Source organism: Numida meleagris, chromosome 2 (genome assembly GCF_002078875.1).
Source record: "Numida meleagris isolate 19003 breed g44 Domestic line chromosome 2, NumMel1.0, whole genome shotgun sequence".
NCBI classification, from domain to species: domain Eukaryota; kingdom Metazoa; phylum Chordata; class Aves; order Galliformes; family Numididae; genus Numida; species Numida meleagris.
In genome coordinates, this window is record NC_034410.1 from 76292562 (window position 1) to 76305804 (window position 13243).

The window sequence follows — 13243 nt, forward strand, 5'->3', positions numbered from 1 at the left end:
AACTATTTTACTTGTGTGTTTTAGATTTGCTGTCTTGCAACTCCATGTGTGATACCATTATAAATTTTCACAGGTTGGCCTCTGAGCTGTGTCTGTTGTACTTATTCTAAGACATTCTTGTGGCAGACATTCTTCCCATCTACAGCCAGGCCCACAGTGGTTAGCCCCCTGGAAAAGACTACCTTCTGTTCTTTTCCTATCTGATCTTTGCGGTGGCTAAAGGTTTGCAATTAGGTAAGCCTTTTGGTTTTGACCTTTAATGCCATGGGGACAATGTGATGATTTTTGTGCCTGAAGAGGAGCATGTAGAGTACAAGCTGGTTTACTGCTCCAAGCCAGTACTTAAGCAATGCATGTTTTCATGCTTCAGAAACTACTTTGCCATTAATAACAAGTGCATGATGTCAAACATCCTGGTCCAGACAGTCAAGGGAACAGCAGGGATAGTGAAGCTACAGTTAAGTCTTGAGTAGCTTGGTTTTCTCCAGTCGTTAAGCATGATTCTCCATGCCCAGGAGGAGTAGAAAATAGAGGATTCTTATTAAAGACTGCCAAATCTGTATAAAATAAACACAAACCATCAGTAAGGCAAAAAGGAAAAAGGTAACATTTGATAGTCTTTCTATTCGTGAAGATACTGTTGAATCCAAAATATATTTTCCTCTCTTTCGAACCTCTCCAATTTCTGAAATGAAAGAAATACCCTGGGACATCAAATGAACGCTTCCTAGTGTTTTCATCTTTTTGAAGATTCCTACCGAATAAGTGGAGAAAGGTTGAGAGATGAGATTTCATACTACCTGCATGAGGAATTCTGACTGAAGTTGTGCATTATCACTATCAGGGAAAAGGAAGAGGAGAGAACCTGTTAAATGAAGCTAAGGTTTTGGAGGGGGGTAAATTTATGTTGTAAGTCTTTTGAATTTTGTTTGCAACTGCATAAAATTATCTGCTGTTCAAAACAAGAATATAATTTCCTCTAGTTTCAGTGAAATCCAGAAATGATGGCAACCTGCTGTCTGCTGCTGATTTTCTTCAGTGGCAACTTCTAACAGAAACTCCCTTGGAGGAAAGCTATCTTTCATCTCTGAGGGGGAGGAAGAAATAAACTCATTAGCACATTTTCTTTGTACTCTAGGAATGTTCCTCTGTGTCAGTGCAGGGTGTGGGAAGACACACTGTATGGCTGCCAGGAACTCTCAGTTGTTCAGTTCCATTTTTCCTTCGCTTGTGATTAGGAAATAGTCTTAAGTGAGGCTACAATGGGCCAGAAATGACAAAATGACAGAACTAGGTTTTGTATGCAGCCTCTGAGAGCTGTGTTACGTAGAAGACTTGGATACTATTTACTTGCTGTTAGTTTGTCCTTTTTAAATTGCTTCCCTTCTGTTCATGACATTTCTATCAGCCTGATATTAATGTTCATTACCAGGACATTTTTTTCCTAGCCTCACTACTGAGCTAAACAACCTATATTAAAAACAAATATTTACGTTAATGGTGATCTAGCCAGGTGAACAGAAAGTATTCTCTAAAAGAAAAAAAAAAAAGCATGAGTAAGAGGGCTTCTTAAAAAAACAGAAGCTTCTGTATTTTTAATGTATAAATGTTTTCCTAAGATGGAGAAAAATGTTGGCTTCTAGTTACATCCCCAGTTCTAATAACCTTATCAGGCCTAGGCTTGTGGCTTCTCTAAACTGGTGTCAAGAACATCTTAGCCCTTTCCTGGGCTATAAAGCACCAGAGTGCTGGGCTCCTTCTTCCATAAAAGGTTTTGTTGGGAGCTCTTTCTAACTCCATAAAGTTTTTTCTACTATGGCTGCAATTAAGTGAGTTATTGGCTAAGGGGAAAATTATTGGAGCTCATTGTGACAACACTGTTCATCACGTTAAACAGTATTGCTGAGGGGGAAAAAGAATATACTTCCAAGACAATTCACCTGTGCAGAATTGCCTAATAAATGAACAACAGACACATGGCTGAAAACATTAATGGAAAACATGTTTTTAAGAAAAATCTTGGTTTTCTTTTGCAAAGATCTCTAAATACCTCATATGTTAAAATCTTTGGAAGTCAAAAAATGCAACACTACATTTTGTGGCACAGGAAGAAAGTAGCTAATTTTTCCCTCTTGCATGTTGTTTTATGGTTCTCCCCGTCGTCATTTTGCTGCTGACACTGGTACTGCACAGACTGATCCTTATGGCTGGTGATTCCTCCCTAGTCCCACAGAAAAAGTGGGAGCAATGTAACTACCTACCCAAACAGAGCAACCATCTGCACTACTTGTACTTCATCTCCTCAAGTATAAACAATTACACTCTGCAAGTTTATAATGATGAATCTGTATTTATACAACCGTAGCAGTAAAAGATACTGATATGTTACTGCCAGATTACTTGGTTGTCACGTCGTGCCTGAACTGAGAGCAAGCTATGCAGATGGCAGAGGCAGTCAAGCATCAAACCACACTGTTTCCTATAGCACCCTCGATTCTTGTGTTACAGCTTTGGGGAAGTTTGTGGTGAGTAAAGAAGGAGCCTGCAGAAGAAATCAAAGAGATAAGCCAGTAGAACAGTGCCATGGAGAAATTTGCTTTATTCTCCAACCTCCTGCTGCAGAGTTCCTTCATTATTAAACTTTTCAGAATAATTAGTTCGTTGGCATCCAAAAGGAAGCACAGAAAGAGATGGGTTTGCAGAAGAGTTGAACTTTCAGAACAGTGACTGAGAAATATTGAGGCTGTGCAATTAACTGCTGTGAGAAAATACAGAAGAAGAAAGGGGTGAAATTCCTTGCCCATAGGTTTCTCAGGCACTCCTGAATGTATATGAATGGAAACAGAGAACTTTGTGGAAATGTCTGGAAAGCGTGTGGTCTGGGAACCTCTAGGAGAAAACAGATCTTTCTGACCATCTTTCAGATATCCAGGGATCTAGTTAGGATGGAGTCTTCTGTGCTAGGTCCTCTCTTTTCTCACCCCACCCTCACCATATGGGTGCACTCTCACTGTCCCTCATCACCCTAATTTATCTCCCATTCCTCCTCCTACCTATTGCCTTCACCTTTCATCTTTCTTCTGCAGTGTTATTTACACTGCTTTCCACACCATCCCTCTCTCCACATCACAACTTGTATAATTTCCTCCATTTTTTTTCATTCCTTGCCATCAGGAGAGTAACATCAAATTCAGTTATTGTCAGGAAAGTTCCGGTAATTCCCCAAATCCTCATAATGTACAGGTCCTTTGCTGAGATAAATCAGCCTGAATTGTCTTAAATTTTCTTTATGCTGTGGGAAAAATAGTATGTCTGATAGCCAGATGTCTAACTTGAATCTTTCCTCCTGAGTTTAAACGTATTACTTTATCCCTGTACCTTGTAGAACATCCCTAGATACTGCAGCTTCTGAAATCACAAGGCAATTCTTCAATTATTATCAGGTAGATCCTAGAAGGCAAATTTAAACAGGAATTGCCATTTTTAAACTTTCAGAAACTGCAGCAAATAGATCAACAAACTCCATATCAAACTATTACTTTCTAAGCTTTACGTAGAAGACCTGTTCATCGATATCCTTGAATATATTACTGTTTGGGGGTCATAGCATCCGAGACCATCTGTTGCTATCACTTACAGCTGTGATGATTACTGCATCATAGAATCTTTAGAGTTTCATAAGGGAGGATTTAATTCTCCCAAGAAGAAAGATGGGCAGCATCCCTCAAAGCAGAAAGCCTGGCAAGTCACTATATTCTCTTCACAGGGATTTTCTGTAGGAAAAAATTTTGTTTGTTGGCCTGAAGCTGCCTCAGTTGCAGTTCTGATCCCTGGAACTCTGTATCAGAAATCAAGGCAGCTGAGAGGGAAGAAGATAATCACATGCTGGTTGCAGATTAGTTTGAAACAAGATTTCCCTAAGTCATGGGTGCTAGAGGGTTTGCATTCATGACTTCTGTGTATACTGCAGGACGTCAGTTGTTCAACACATGCTCCCTGGCATTAACTAGGCAACAGAAAATAATCTTTTTGGCAGCAGCAGCCTTTGCTGACTGCAAAAATTGTAAATTCTAGGGGCTACTCCAGCCAAACAGCATCTTTCACCCTTTGGAGCCCTCAGAGCACAGATAGACTTGGTCAGGTGTCAGTGACTTATTTCATCTCAAATTATGGAAGAAAGTCAGCCCTGGTGCTTTTGAGCTAGTCATTACCTCCAACGCTGAACTATTCAAACACAAGAATTCCTACCAGGAAGGAAAAGATTGTCCCTGTAAGATAATACCTTCCTCCAGCTTATACAACTTCTCAGCTTTGCCCTTTAATAATCTGGATGCTTGAGAATGACTCTAGAATCATGTAATATCTGATTTATTCCTCTAATGTAAAGATGTCTTCATCTTCAACCTTTTGGTGCATACAATATATTAAACACCTAAACTAATGTTATCTTTCAAGATAATATAATTTATCTATTGACAAATTGTCAAACATCTACCTGGATTTTCTTAATAAACAAACAAGGCTGAAACCAAAATCCATATAGAATCTAAAGACAAAGTAACTTAGCAATTACTCCGTCATTCCTTCCCTCGTGAGACACATTTCATTTTACATTAAACCTGGGTGTTAATAGGTGTAGCAGAAATGCTAAGTCACAGCTTGAACCAGTGACTGAGCACCTGGTGGGAAGGCAGGGCCAACCCAGGGGAGCTCAGGTGCATGCAATGTGCCTGAGTGACTGGAAGGGGTGGAGCCAGGATCTACCCCTTCCCAGACCTCATTTAAGGGTTGGCAGTGGAGGAAAGGAAGGGTCTCTAGCTTGATATCCTTGTGTTTCTGAGGCCTTCTAAAGGTAAGCAGTTTATTTTCTTCATTTTTGTGGTTGTTGCAATTGAGCAAGTTCTTGTTTGCTGTAGTTTATGACTTTGCTACTCTGCTGTTATTGCTGCACTTTCCATTGTGTTACAGCATTATGCTAGGGCAATGCACACCTAGTATAAGGATTTGGTTATATCATGGGCACTATTAGCCTTTGTGAACCACATCAATCTATGCTGTTACTTTCATTTTGTTCTCAGGCCTGACCTGAGAATACTGTGTCTAGTAAGTAAGGAGACAATTGAAGCTTTAAGCTTGTTGGATACTTCAGTATCTTTATTTAACACACTGACACAATAAGGTTGTTTTCACTGCATTTCACAAACCACAGTTTATGTTAATAGTTACTGATTAACCAAAAATATGCCAATGTATTAGCTCCACCAAACAGCTAAGGAACGGATGGGAAGGTGTTATCCATCATCAAGCCTATGGACAAAGAAAAGAGGATTTCACAACTGTTCTGTTCTGTCTGCACTGTTTACATCTCTTCTTTCTTAGCCTGGGCTCATTCAGAAGTCTGTTTTATGACTGGAGGAGTCAGCACAAATAGAAGCACTTATAAATTCCTTATAATAACACACACACAGAGGAGAAGGGTAGGGTAGAAGGTGTAATAACTGCAGAAACAGAATAATTATTTCCTGATCCTTGCAGTGCTAATACATAAGATGTCATCAGCATGTTGGTCTTTCTCCATCAGGGGAGATTGCGCTACATTATTGGCAGCCTAAGCCTGTCATGAGACAGAAGTGGACTGACTTTGCAGATACAAAAACCAAGTCATGCAGCGATGACTCAGAGTTGCATACAAACAAACACAGAAGGTGAGGGGGATTCTCAGGGAGCTGTCACTTCACAAAATAATTTCTGAAGTCGACTGAGCATCCATATACACCTTCTACAGCTAAGATGATCAACAGTTTGCAGGTCCATTGCAAAGAGATCTACTCACTGGGGAATGCCTGTCATTGTCTAGATGTTTATACTCTGTTTACCTTCATGGCAAGAATTAGCATAGTTTGAAATCTCCTACCTGCATCACAAATAACATAAAAAACTTGCTTCTTTTTAGAGCCCTGAATTGGTTGTTGTATCCTGATATCACTGAATCTGAACACTGTATATGGTGATAATGCAAACATTAGAGTACGTCTCAAATTCACCAAGTTGTTTTGGGGTGGGTGGTAAAAAACAGAGTTAATTCTGCTCATAGGATCATAGAATCCTAGAATCACTAAGGTTGAAAAAGACCTCCAAGATCACCTAGTCTAATACTCTACCTACCACCAATATTTCCCCACTAAACTGTATCCCTTAGTACAACATCCAAACATTTACTGAACATACTCATTTCTTGAACATACTTTATAATCTTCTCCTTTCCTTTCCCTGTATATGTACTGCAGTCTTCAGGTTGAACACTGTACACAAACTAGATCAGTTCTCTTCCTGTTTGTCATATTACTTCATTTAAACACCTCTTATCACTTCTAGTTTTTGTACAATTAGCATTGTTCTAGGTGAGAGTTGGAAATCTAAATTGCAATTCCTCAAGGCAATTGAATTACCAGGGAAGCCTGAGAATCCTGCCTGAAATTCTTCTTACAGTAGGTTTGCAACAGGGACTTCCAACCTTAAGAATTTGGAGTATTTATATAAAATTTGTGAAATCCAGCTGGGACATCTTTCCTGAGAGAGTGGCTCAGACTTTCAAGCTGTTCCCTCAGCCTTCAAAGCTCCTGTTTCACAGTTCCTTCCTTTTTAAATTTTTTATGCCTAATGGCTGCTGGTTCTCTGCACTGTATCATTCTCCAGTGCTTCTCTTCTGTACTGCTATGTTATCTTCTGATTTGAACACTGAAATACAAGTTTTACTGAGACTTGCATTCTTGAAGTTAAGTCTTTAAATAAGGATCCTGATTTTTCAAAGGCAAGGGGCACTTACACTTTCACTGGAGTCAGTGGAATTGCTCAGGAATTACTTCACCACCATTCTCTTAAAGCGTGGTGGCATACGCTCTGAATGCAAACTGTAATGTGGAGAGGAAAAGAACAAACCATCCCAAATGATGGTGAGGTACTAGCAGCAAAATGATCTTCCCTACTTAACTTTTAAATAAAGCACTTCTAGATTTCAGCCTGTTAATCTAAACAAATTGCTTGCATGGAAGTTACTTGATACTTAATAAAAAAATTTAGGAATAATGCAAAATTAATCTGGTCCCAAAGGCTGAAGTTGACTTATCTGAAGAACAGCAAAAATTCTGGCTAACAAGGGCTGAATTTCTGGGGGACAGGCCAAGCTTTGAAGAAGTTAACTTGAGCCTCAGCTAATCTGAGGCTGATGCTCAGGCAAATCTTGGCTGATGGAGAAATTCTTTCATGACAAAAAAAACACAGCAAGGATTCTCTTTCTTTCTGCAGATAAAAGACTTTGCTATTGAGTTCTTTGGAAAGACTTCACTCCTGCTGGACAGAAGCAGTTATCTAGACTGGGTTGGAAAAGACCTCTGAGCATGGAGTCTTTCTTTATGTGAGAAAAGGTAAAAACCTTGACAGATCTGCTTAATGAAATGCTTATCAATTTTTTTTGCAAGGTGAAATGAACTTCTGGATAATCAGAGAACAGCAAGAGAGAAAGACCCAAGAGTCAAGGAAGAGCTCCTCAAATGTGTAGAATGGATGGGAGATAGTTTTATATTCCATGTATACAACTTCTCTGCAGTCTAACAGTTCACCAGCTCCTGCTTGGTTTGTAAGGCTCCTAGACTCTCCTCCTTTTTGGCAGAACTGAGTGAAATTGGCTGTGAGTACACCAACCTGATCTACAACATCTTTCCCCACTGAGTAGGATTTAGCTGGCTGTGTTCAAGACTGCTTCTGACACAGTGCACTGTTCCATTCTGAAAATAGCTGTGTTGTGAGATGCCTTATCTGGGGCTATGGTTAGGAGCTGTGGTTAAGCTCAAGGCCTTGTCCTTGCTTCTTGCCTGAGCTACGTGGTAATTATATGCTTGTGCCCAGAAGCGTATCCTGCTGACCTTGCCATGCTGTTGGGACCTTCTGGCTGGACCTCAGATATGCTCCATCACTGCAGACTCTTTTGGTGACCATTGTCAGATGAGTCTGGTTACTACTCTGCTCTTATTGTTCCTGCACGTGTATCTGTTGTATTAGGCATGCTGCTGGGATGCGGTTGTAACGAGAAAGGCCCTCCCTATGGCTTGCTATTATTGGTTGACCTCCATTCGAACCTGTGATGTGGGACTTGAAGGACAGGAGAAAAGGACTGGTCTACAGACACGTGACTCAACCATATAAGGGGAACATTGCCACATGTTAGGTATGCGCTCCTCCTGCTTGCGCCAATCTGCTTTTGCCATGATTGCTAAAATCAATAAGAAGCATTATAAAGGGCATAATGCAGTTTGAATAAAGGTCTTGGTCTTGCTGCTGCACAAGTGTGTGAAGCTTCACGTATCTTCCCCTTTTGGCTTTGAGGATGCTGCCCCTGCCTGCCCCACTGGTCTTCTGCTTATCTTCCCTTATGGAGCAGCCAGCTCTTGTTGTTTTAGGGATATGGTTTACTGGGCATGGTGGTAATGGACTAGATGATCTTAGTGGTCTTTTTTTCCAGCCTATGATTCCCTCATGGGGAGTTTAATTCAGATTAAGCTTAGTTTCATGCCCTGGCCCAAGTGCTTTTACTATAATTTAGGACCTTCTTTCAAAAGGAGGAAGGTGTTGTCCTAGAAGGTGCTGAAAGCTTTTTCTCTGAATACCCCAAGGTTCTTATGAGATAAAGTCTAATTTCTCCCAGAAATTCTAGAACCTGACTGATTCTAACTGTCATCCTTATATAATAATAAGGCACATACTATAACTAAGGAAGGTTACAAACACATTTGGCAATTAAGACGCAGTGCACCAGAGGGATCCAGGATCTGAAATACTGAAGCAAAATTTTGCTTTCTGCATTTGCTAATCCCAGTTGTAGTACAAAGAATGCAATCTCATGGAAACAAAAATTCAAATTATCCTCACCTTTTCCTAGAAACCAGTCATAGAGATCAAGCCCAACCCTAATTTAGGTAATTGCTTGTGTAATGGTGCAGGCTGCAAAGAACATTTGCAGCTCCAAACTGCCCATGTCCTAAAATAATCCCACTTTAGAAGGTAGACTTGTCTGTAAGGACAATGCTGGAATATCCAAAGGTTTCAAGAGTGTGTATGAAGGAGAGATGCAAAAAAATGTGTGAAAAATCACTTGGTAAAATCATTTGTGTCCAATTTACAATGCAGTTTTGAACTTCTTGTGCATGATCACATTGTTCCCTGCTTGTCTTTTTACATAGTGAAGTCTTTACTATTTTTCCTTGCAGCTTGGCTATTTACCAATACTTTTTTTTTCAGACCAAAAAATAGGGGAGAAAATAACCTATTCATTCACTATATCACTGCAGAATAGTGGCAGTCCCTGAGTGCAGTCTAGACAAGGGGTAGTAACTAGAAAAATGTTACATCAGATCTGTTATTTGGGCTCTTGACTCATAATGTTGGGCTAAACAGCTGTTCATGGGTTTAGTCACAAAAAAGACTGTTTAAAAAAAAAAAAAGACATTCAAAAGGTAGGTTAGGGAAAAAACTAAAATCCACAGATTATTCAAAATCTGTGCTGCTTTATATTCTATCTTTGCTCTGGCAAAAGTCTCAAAGTTAATCACCTTTTTCTATTCCAGTTTTTCACACATCATTTCAACAATATTGTTAGTAGTTTTGCCTTTGCTCTGTTTAGCTGCTTTCCATTTCTGAAAGCCATTTTCCGAGTGTTCTGAGAGCTAGCTGCAAATTATAATGCTATAGGCAGACTGTTCAGAAAGAAAGCATGGTCAAGGAAGGTAGTGCTACAATTTCTTGTAGAGGATTTTTCAGTAGGTTTTGAGTTCAGTCAGGCTAAACATTTCACTTCCTTTTTCCTTGACTGAAGCCAACATTTTTATGATCAGATGCCTCAAGGAATTGTTCCACACTGAGGGGAAAAAAAATGCACTGGTCTTTGCACAGGAGAAGAAAGAAATGTCATGTTGTCTAGGACTCATTAATTGTTCTACTTTTCAATTTTTTATAACTTTGCTGTGTGTTTTGGGAAGAGGGGACATGGGAAAGAAAAGCATCAAGGCACAGCTAGTGGCACTGTGTTCAGTGTCTGCTTTTTAGATGAACGAGTTTGTTGCAACAGAACAATGAAAAGTTCATAATGAGATCAGAACATCTTGGCCTCCAGTCATCTGAACACCAATGCATTAAAAAAGTATATTAAACTTGCAGACTAAGTATACATATACTAAAAGTATAAGGCAGATTGCAAAACAGAATTAAGTTGTGCTTTAGCCTCACCTGGAGTTTCTGTTACACTGCAAGACTTCCAGCTAGATGCATATTGGCAAGAGCCTCCATTAAAATATAAGCCTTATATGATCTTGACCATCAGCAGCCAGATATTTTTAAATGAGGCTACATTCCCTGTCATCTGAGGCCCTTCCAGCAGAGCATGAAGAAATTTGACTAACATCTGTCACAACTTTTTCTTCTCATACTTTTAAATCCTGTGCATGGGCGTCATGGAATAATCAGCAAGGTAGAACAGAATTTATTTCAGGCTTAGACTCTCTATATAATCCATGGAGACAGAGGGACCCATGCCTAAGGAATCTACACAGGCCAGCTAGCTGGCTCTGCTTAGCGACTAGCTTACCTAATCAAAAAAAGCAAAAAAAAAAAAAAAAAACAAACAAACAAACAAAAAAAAAAAGCCACAGATGTCTGTCTTACATTTTGCCCTCTTTGTAAACTGGATGCTTTATCCTAATACAGAGGAGGGTGCCTGGCTCCCTTCAGGCTTCTGCATCTTCTCCCAGGGTCAAGTGCCAAAAGCAGCCTCTTGCAGAATGAAGAGGACAGAAATAGATAGTATGTGATGGTTCAGTTACTGAAGTGGGAGGTTCCTTTTCAGCCTTCTCCTGATATAATTCTTACGAAGTGTATTTTGACCGTTGGGCTCCAAAACTCACAACAGCAGTAGAGGCCCTATCAAGGAGAAATGTGTTGTATACCATTAGAAATGAAAGTTGTGTAAAAGGGTGTATTTTGCTACAGCAACCATTTCTCACCTGCTTCTTGGGAAGAAGCTGGAGCATTCGTACATGTGATGGTGCAATAATTGGGAAATAACCAGGCTACAGCACTCTGGTCTAAAAGGCCATTAACTTTTAGAAGTAAATTCCATTTCTCGTCTTACACTAGCTCCACTTCTTTTTAAACTACAAAAGAATGAATGAACGTGCCACTAGCTTACTGATTTAGACATCTGGGTGGGACACTGTCCACATTTCAATGAGAAAGCAGTTGAAGCTGAGTCTTTTGAGTCCTGGTTGAGTGCTCCACTGAACACCACTCCTACTTGTTTGATATTTTAAATAGTTCTTCCTTCTTGCTATTAAATCCTGCACATTGATGTTCTCAAATAATTTTCATACTCCTATCTCTAATGAGGCTCTTTTAATAGTCTTCTTTATGATAACCTCTCTTTTTCTTAAATTCTAATTGATCTTCCCAGCATCTCTTCCAGCTTGAACTCAATTTCCTTTAACATGCATAAGGCAAAGTGAGACATTATCAACACAAGCTTCTTCTCTTGCTGGAAGCATTCTGAGATTTATTTGTGTTATGATAGAGAGCCAGGATTTTGTTTATATATATTCATCCAAGTTGGACTACATGAGCGTGCGGCATTTATTGAATTGGATGTCTTTTAGCTTGGAGATCTCCAGTGTCATCTGTTTTACTCTGAAGTGGGTAAAGCTGCAGCATGGTTGTGATTTGCCTCATGTATCTGTCAAGACCCTGTGAAATAAAAATATGAATTATTTAGTGGAAAGCCAAGTGTTTGTTGCAACTTTTGAAAAACTCAGAGCAGAAATATCCCTTTCATTAATAACTTTTTATTTCTGCTAGTTTTAACATTTCCCAGAGGTTATGTCTGGTATTTTTCAATTAAATTGAAAATAAAAACCAACAATCTTGCTTCTCACAGATGTTTTCTGTTATCGCATGCTTACATTTTTGTTCTGCCTGTCTTCCTCGTGTCTCCATTGGTTTTTACACTTATTCTTGGCTCTTACCTTAGCTTGGTCCAGTCCTCCAAGCACTCCTCCATATGCTTGATACTAGGGCCTTGCCAAAGGAAAAAGATAAATCCCAGTGTGGCTGGAGCATTGGGCTATAAATATTTTTTAGGATGTAAGAGGTACACATGATTTGTAAGGCTTCCCACAAGGTAGAGCCTCATTCTATCATGAGTGCCTGCATGCAATTGCAAAATAAATAATTTTATAAATAGCCTTTGAAGAAGAAAGAATTCTTGTCCATTTCTTAAAGTGAGAACTTCTTTTCTTGGTTATATAGCAGAGCGCTTGGTACAAGTGGCTGGTTCTTGCCATGCCAAAGGCAGAGAAGGAAATTTCACTTGTTATGGACTTGCTCCAAAAAATTTGTGTGCAGATGCACTGGAAAAGACTAGTGGATTGTGGACATTAATGTTTATATAAACAAAAAAATTACTAGAAAATGGCTTTCAATAAAATATAAAGAAAGATGCATAGCTACCTGCAAATAGTTAAAATAAATGCATCTGTTTGTCATTTAGAACTTTAAGGAAGATGTTGATTCCACAGGAATGCATCAAACATCTCCTTAACCAACACTGCCCTTCAGTGCAAAACTAACCTGATGGGAGACATTCACTCCTATTGCTGATTGCCAGCAATTACAGCACTTGAAACGGTAGCAGTAGTAGTAATTGTAGTTAGTGAAATGCAAGGCCTGGACTTGTTACGATTGCCATTGTGCAAATTTTGCATATTAGCTGTAAGGAGAAATACAGAGACCTTTTGAAATTGTATTTTCATTTGTCTACACCCTTTACTGTCCAGGAAATTATCCTGACAGAGCAAGGAGTTAAGGAAATTCACTGTTGAACTGCTCTCAGCACCAGTAAATGTAGGCTACAATTTCAATCACCAAGGCAGTTCTCTCTGCCCCCTTTTTCTGCCCATGCTGTGTGCTGACATGGAAAGATATTTCTGTGCTGTTAAAATAAAAAAAAAAAAAAAAGAGGAACTTTAAAAACTGATGAAGATCACCTAAATGTATATTAGAGGCTAATTCTTGCATTTAAAATGAGAGCCCATTTAAACTAGGTGAAAAGGGTACTACAGTTAAGTAAGGTTCTGAAATATTTCAGCTGTCTATAAATAAGCAGTCTGTGGCCTGGTTAGTGCTCTGCAGTGTCTTGTATGCAGTC

General features: G+C 39.3%; 1 long non-coding RNA gene across 1 annotated transcript; it reads left to right on the plus strand.

The window, feature by feature from the left end:
* LOC110394141 lies at positions 4800-8509 on the plus strand. Its single transcript, XR_002435387.1, has 3 exons — positions 4800-4852; positions 7306-7377; positions 7479-8509. It is a non-coding gene; the product is annotated as an uncharacterized LOC110394141 (long non-coding RNA).